Raw genomic sequence first — 8,112 nt, 5'->3', positions numbered from 1 at the left:
TCTTCCTAAAACTAACATGAAAACGAGAGCAGAAGAAACATAGCCTCAGCCTGCTGTTTGAACAGCCCTGGGTTACTAAAAGTAAAAAAAACCCCACAAGCTGAAGATGCTATCATCTGGAGTAGAAGAGAATAGACTGATAGTCAGCAAGAGGCTTCCAGACAAGCTGAGCGAAAGATGGCTCTCCTTCCCATCAACAGCAAAACATCACTCAGCAGTTGAATCAGGCTCCCTCTGCACTGGAAATCAGCTTTCGGATTGGGCTGGCCACTCTTTCGTATTGACTTGTCTGTGCACAGTGACACTGCCACCAACACCTAATTTATTTTGTCCATTTAGGAGACATCTAGTTATCTCAATTATTTAACAATGTGTAAAATTACAAACATATTCAACTACAATAGGTTCCTCTTGCGTAAACCTCTCCTCTTGGCCACATACATAATGAAAACCCTGTTGAGTCAGTAATAAAATCCAGAAAGCTTTCAAGCCTCAGAACTGAATGTTCAAATTTTGTAGCTCACTTCCTTTTCTAACCAGACAGCAGGGCTGCCAAGAGAATTTCTGGGCGTTCAGCCCCTTTTGATATACATACACACACACATATATATAGCACTCTACTGGGACTGGCAGAGTGCAGTCACTAATTGTTTTAAATGCAGTTATGAACAAATGCATTTTAAAAATAAATCAGAATACTACTTGTTTCCATCTGACAGAACAGACATCTCAGACCTGGACAGGGAAAACAATCAGCTCCAGCTCTGTCAATAAATAAATATTTGCATTTCACTCCAGCAGAGGAAAAATGCAGCACTAATTTGGGAACCAACCTCAAAAATCCCTGTGTGGAAATACCATGGTTCTTTATGCAAATAGACCGTCTGCACATGCAAATGCATGATTAAGGTACTATATGCATGTACAGGTCAGACATGATCTAGAGCACCAAGGTTTGGAGACCAAGCCTTGCTCCCATGAAGAGCAGAGCATCCTCACCCTGCACTGGAGCCAAACAGTAATGACTGAACTAGACCAATCACAACTGGGAAGACTTTGATAGCTAAATACAAGAGCTTTAAGGTTATAATACACAGAACACTTGTGGATCCTACCCAAAAGACTAAATAGCTTCTAAATCCTTTGCACTATTTATAACAACAACCACAACCACAATTATATTTATTTCTCTTCAGAAGCACTGCCTGCTTTTGTATTTATACAGTAAGCAGCATATTAAAAAGAAGACCAAATAGATTTCACATATGTCAGTGCAATCCAAGAGCAGCAGCCATGTGAAGGGCCGGACAAATGCTCAATGAGTTTCATATGGCATTGAAATACAAAGCGAAGTTCAAGTCTGAGAGTTTTCCCACACTTTGGCTAAGTACATTCCCAACAGCCACTGTATGGGAGCGGGGGGATCCAGGGCATGGTGCAGCATCCCCACAACACTTGGAGTTACTCATACTGGTGTGGGAGCAAAGAACCACTGAATGCGAGATTCTCTGGCAAATAAGCATTGGCTGAGGAATTAGACTCTGTGGCTCTTCACTTGACAGGCAGAGCAAGGTCATCCTAACCTACCCTGCACTCTAAACTGGGAGATTTTTACATCACTTTCATGATGAAATTTTTCCACTGTCAGTGGGCAATGAGTTAGAAGGGAGAGGGATGCTGTTTACTGAAAAGCTCTTGGCTCTAGAGGGAGGAAAAGGGAAATACATAGGAGAGGCTAAGGATGGGTTCCAAGAAGAAGATAAGAAAAATAAAACACAGACAAAATATGGAACTGAGGGTAGAGGTGGAAGCAGAAATACCAAAGAGAAGACAGAAGGGAAGACACAGCTAGAAGAACCCAGACAGAAAGCTGGATACAGGTTAAAAATAGCAGAAAGATGTAAATGGGAAACAGAGATGAAAAATCGGGGGATAAAAGGTGGTGGGTTCCCAAATTGTGTGCTATTGATTTACATGTGCCCTTTTTAAATGTAAATCCATAGCAAGATGACCCTGATACTACCAGGATACCATTGATCCTATCAGGGCAGCCAGCTTGCTCTGGCAGAGGGTACAAAATAAAGGTGCCTGACTAGAAAAAACCATGACATTGACTAAAATTACTGGGATCAAAGGGAAGACCCATTGCTCCCCACAAAAATACCATTCCTCCTCTTGAGAGGGGTCAACCTGCGCATTATAGCCACTCTGCATATGCTCCTATCATTCACAAGCACCCATAGTATTCTCAATTCTGCTCCAGGTACCTTGTCCTTAGCACACCCTCCTGACCCCCAGGAGTCAGGAAATAACATTTATCTCCTCTCTACAGAGAGACATTGAAGCACAGGGAGATGAATGACTTGTCCAAGACCATGCTGGCAGACTCTGGCAACCCAGAGCTTGAACCCAGCTCTCCCAAGTTCCAGGTCAGAACTGCAGCTGCTAATGAGAAGCAACAAAATTTAAAAAATGCAAATGAACCATCTTGAAAATTTTGTAAGTGAAACTCCTGCTGCAGGCATGAATGGAGGAAGTGCAGACTCCAACAGGCAAATTCTTTGCCATCCAATCTCCTGAGTCGCAGAAATCCCATTGATCTGGGCTAATAAATTTCCCTGAGCCCTAGACATTCTCTTGGCCCTCATCCCAAGCTCACATAAGAAGCTATTTCATAGGCGAAGTTCTTATTTACAGTTACTCAACTCCCATAATATTTTATCTGAGGTGGCATTTTTAACACTCCCCTCCCCAATACTGGATGAACTGTCTCTTTCTTTGCTTTATAGGTTTGTAACTAATCTAGTTAAAATCCCATAAATATTGGGATGTTTCTGTGCTCCCCATTCAGACAGGAGGCTGGCTGAGGAAAAAGTCCATTCGCATTAAAATGATGGTGACATCCAGACTGGAGCTGACAATTAGTTCATTTTCTAAGGCTACTGTCCCCGTGCCAGCTGCCCTTCAGGAGCTGACTGTGCATCAACTGTGTAGCCTCCTAAACATGTGGTACTTGGGCAAGAGTATCCGTAAAACCCATTGAGAGTCAGCAGGCCTTGCCAGGTCGCACAGGGGGTTAATGTGCTGTTTGCTACCCCTGGGGGGCCCAGGCGGGAGCCTTTGCTTTACTGCAGCCCTGTGTGCCACTCCAGCATCAAGGGATGTGGGGGGGTCATAAATGCAGGGAATGTGGCTGCAGGGAGCAGCCAGCAGGGTGCCTCAGGCCAGCAGGACTGCTGGAATCAGCAAGTCTCAGTCTGGGCCCAGGACGGGTTTGCTGGAGTCAGTGCTCACAACTGATGCGCAGCCAAGAGGGGCAAGAGGGCTGTAATGAAAAATGGGCTGTGGTTCAGCTTGCAAAGAAAAGGTTGTGCTACTCCACCCCTTCTCCTGGTTGTGCAGTGGCCCCGAGTGCTGCTGTGGCAGTGTCAGTGTCAGCATAGGATCCCCCTTCCCTTGGCACCCTCCTGTCCTGATGCTCCCCGGGCAATGAGGTGCTCTGTACATCGTACTTGTCCCAAAAGGAGCTGGCAGGCAAGGGAGCTGCAGCCAGGGCTCGAAGGTAAAGGCATCCCCCTCACCCCTGTGCTGGAAGGCCCCAGCAAGGAGAGGTGCCGAGCTGCTTTCACCAGGATGATGCTGTCCTGCACTGAACAGGTACCCATGGGATGGCCCTGTCCCCATGTGCCACCAGGATGGCAGGTCACCTGCAGTCAGGAAAGATGTCCTTGGCAGGTGAAGCTGGGGAAAAAGCAAAACCATCTCACCAAGACTCCTGGCATTCACACACACCTAAGATGACTATTAAATTTTTTTATACATGCATATATATATTTATTCATAAAGTGCTCAGCTAACCCTAAGACAAACTTCTGCTTCCTAACTCTACTTTTCTTCAACAGAAAACCTTTCCGAGAAGTTAATCAGCCCAAGATCCCCTTTTAAAAGTTAAGGTGTTTTTTTTCTTCAAGAGGTGCCAGCTATTTAATCAGATTATTGAAATAAACTCACTCCTCAACCAAGGATAACTTCTGAGGAAATCAGAGAGAGACAGATGCAGCCACCCATGCCTTGGGAACTTTCCAAAATCTCAAATGTCAGTTGTTTCAGTTAATTAACGTGTGCTAATTAATTGATGCCATTAATTTTGACCAGATATGTCAGCCTTAGTGTCAGAATAATTAAAGAGAAGCTAGTCCTCAGAAAAGACCTCAACCAATGTCAAAACGAACATATAAAAAATCTCCCTGAATGTGGAAGTGGGTTTGTGACCATTCCTGTCACCTTCTCATGTGTGTCCATATTATTAGGTGGGGAGGGCTCTGCACATTTTGCTTTCCCCACAGCATCTGGTTCCTCTCAGCTTTTAGAAACATGCCTCCTGATAAACATCCAGGATCTCAGCTGTGGTCCTGAGCACCAGCTCCTTGTCCACGGAAAACCACAAGCACTGCATGCTGGCCTGTGTCCCCACCTCCCCACGCTTCCCTGTGCACAGGGCTTGCTGCCCTGCTCTGCTCACTCCTGAACTCTTCATTTCACACCCCACCTTCATCAGGGCCATTTCAGCAACAACCATCTTCTCCTGCCAGAAGATGTCAGCTGCCACCGTGACTGTCCCTTTCCCTGGCTACATAAATGAGGAAACGCTTCTTACCCCACATCTCCACCACCCAGTCCTCTATTTTTGAAGTATGTAAGGCCTGAAATATAGAATTTGGGATTTTACACCAGCTAATATCAATAGAAACATTCTCAGGATTTTTTTCCCCCCAATGTAAATGGAACACTTTTATTTTTTTAAGCATGTCCCTGCAGCGCTTGCAGGCCAAACACTGCAGCATTGTGCCTGCCCGGGGAGCGCGCTATAAACACATCTGTCTAGCTGCTCTGTCAGGCCCACTGAGCTGTCTATAAACCAGGAAAAGTAAACCTGTACATTAAATATTTACTGTTTTCAGTGTGGATAATCTAGAAGTGTTTTTAGCAGCACAAGCAAGGCACACTTTTAATCAATGATTTTTATTTTGACATGGCACTGTTGAAGGCTGCATGGGTACATCTGTGAAAGCAGAGACTCTCCTCTCACAACCAGTTACAAACATTATCGTGTTATCACAAACTGCTCACCTGAAAGACCCATCCTATCCACCATTTTTCTGCTCTGATCCTAAATTATCCTGTAAGTCTGAAATCTGAGCTCATGGGGGGTTTCAGAAGCAGACTCCAGGTTAGTCAGTGAGAGAGGACAGTGGCAAACACATAGCTGACTGTGTACAAAAGAATAGAGATGGATGCAAAGTGTTAAAAGAATTAAAATGCAAAAGAAAACTTCTCTGAAAGTAAATAGGTGGTGGCCAGCACTAATTTTCTTTTACAAATAATGTATCAGCTAGCTTTTAATGCTTGCTCCATGCAGAAGAGCTTCGCTTTCATCTCAACACTGATAGTAGGAGCCATAATTTATGTACAACAACAGGAAAAGTGATGTTAATGCAATCATAAAAAAGTCTCTGCACCAAAGTAGTCTGCTGACAGCCTCAGCTAACCTTTTACTTCCTGAGGACATTGATCCCTGGGAAAACAGTGGGCAGTAGACAGGCTTCCTGGCTGGCTCCAAGAGGTGTCCTTCTCCCTGAGGCTCTGCACACAGCTGCTGGATGGAGCCCATGTGTGGACCCCTCCTCAGAGCAGCCCACCAGCTCTGACCAGCTGGCTCCCTCCAGTTTTACTTTAGTCCCCAGCAGAGAAAAGGTAAACAAAAGATTCCGTTCATGTAGCGTCTTCTTTGCTCACCTAGAAAAATCACCCCAACCAGCTCCCCATAACAAGACAAATCTTTTGCGTTTGATGCTAATCAAGTGTAGAGATGGTTTAGCACTTGTTCCTGATCACAGGCATGTAACACAGGGATGGGCAGCTATTTGCACATTCTTGGATCATAACTCCATCTCCACAAGCATTCCTAAGGCACATACATGATCTGCTGGCTGCCTGAAAATCCTCCCTATCTGCAAGGATGACATCGTATCTAATTATCTGTCTGCTATTGATTTTTCCACTGCACTATCATAGACTAGAAGCAAGAGGCAGAAGCAACTGATTTCCAGCAGTGGAGTATCCCTGGAGGAGGTTGTGGCTGGCTTCCCTGCATCATTTAGCTCGCAAAATAAGCATGCTCAAGAGAAGAACACAGCTAGCTGCCACTGCAAGGTGCTCACACAACATACTGGTGGGCAAAGGGTAGGAGTTCAGATGGAGCAGAATAGAAATGAGCAGTAATGCAGCAAACACAGCTAAGGTCTCACCATGTTTTAGTAACAGAGAACGAGTACGTAGCAGAGAATGAGTAATTATTTTGGACAAAACCAAAGGACAGGCACCTCAGGGGATTCTGAAATTAATCCTGTGACATTTCCAGCAGCAAGCCTGGAAAGTGCAGTAAGTGACAGATAGCACTGTGTGGCAGAGCACGTTCAGCATCCTGCCACAGCACGCCTCTTCTCCCATTTGCGTGCAAAGAAAAGAATAATTAATCAATACTCTCTTATTTTTTCAAGAAAACAGCTACAAAAACCTGTTATTAAAATCAAAAGTTAGGCAACTCCTTTGAATGCCCACAGATCAGTGACAGCAAATTATTCCATCAGGTCATAAACAGCAGGGAGGGAAAGCATCAGCAGGACGGCAAAAGGTTCCTGTACCTTTAACACAAACTAACCTAAAGGAAATGTAGCTGTGATTATTAATTATAATGAAATAAAGCACCTGCAGGAAAAGAAGAGTTTGCAATATAGTTCAAATGTAGAAAAAGAAAACAAACAAACCTGAACCTGCCAAGGAGAGCATGTTCTGGGCAGACAGTCCCACAACACAAACACAAGCAGGAGCTGGTTGTCTCTGAGGTGCAGCTAAGCTGTAGACTAAGGCAGACAGCAGCTGACAACCATTATGGATCACAGCCTGGAAGTGTGCTTTGATGAAGGATTTCTCAGGCACAGCCCAGTTGACAGCAATCTCAGGTTCAGCTGGCTCCAGTAACTCCTTGCCAACATGAGCAACTTTCTTCTGAGCATGGTTATTTTGTCTTAGCAGATGTCAGTGCTCATGAATTGCTCCACTGGGAAATCCTCCACTCTGAAGACCAAAGTTTAAAGTTAAGATGTTTCTACTGAGGTCACTTCGGATGATTAATTCTCTGTGGTGAGATCTCTGTCTGAGACTTTCATCTCAGCAGATGCTGGGAAAGAACCTGTGTATGCCTCTGACACCTCAGCCTCCTTCATGAAAGTCATGAGACACAGCTGTGAATTCTTTTCTGGAATCTATAAAGAGATTACAGGCTATATTGCTACCTTCTGCAAGCTTCATAACTGCATGGGATGAAAACAACAGACATAACTAAGAAATCCATATGCAGCCAGGTGCTAGCTAGGACCACCTGATTGTTTTTATTTTGTGCAATGGAGAGACACAGCCCACAATAGTCTTACCATTGCAAACTTCAGCTATAGGGATGTCCTCGATGCAAACTGCATCTTCTGGATGTAGCCTAGTGTTGAAATACACCTGCACGAGAGTAGGTGAACATGTGTTAAGTAATTCACCCATCTCACTGAGGTAATGGTAGTCCCTGATGCCAAAATAAAGTTAATGTCACATCCTTGAATGACCATGACAAAGGCATTTTGAGTCTGTGATTGGAGGAACTAAGCAGGAGCTGGCTGTAACTGCTGCATGTTTCTGCATCCAGCCCGGTGTGAGGAAGCCATGCAGTACAGACACACTGCTTGTCAGGGGTTCATCAGGAGCCTGCCAACTGTGACTGTCAGCAGGGATGCTTCCTGCCTCTGCCACATTACTGTGTCCCTTATGTCCACGTAAGTTGCAGGTATCCTGTGTCCATGTAAGCTGCAAGTACAGCCATGCAGCTCACACACCAAAGCAGCAATAAGCACAACTGAATATGACATCAAATTTTCCTTCTCTGCTTCCCTGCTGGATGAGGAGGCTCACAAGTCCTCCTTGCCCTTCCACACAATGGGAACTTCCACGACACCTTGACAGCCACCAGAGGAAAATGCAGCACACTCACAAAGCCTCTCAGTGCAC

The sequence above is a fragment of the Coloeus monedula genome, assembly GCF_965178545.1.
Source record: "Coloeus monedula genome assembly, chromosome: 9".
In the NCBI taxonomy this organism is placed as follows: domain Eukaryota; kingdom Metazoa; phylum Chordata; class Aves; order Passeriformes; family Corvidae; genus Coloeus; species Coloeus monedula.
The sequence above is the reverse complement of the archived record's forward strand: the minus strand, read 5'-3'. Positions refer to the sequence as shown.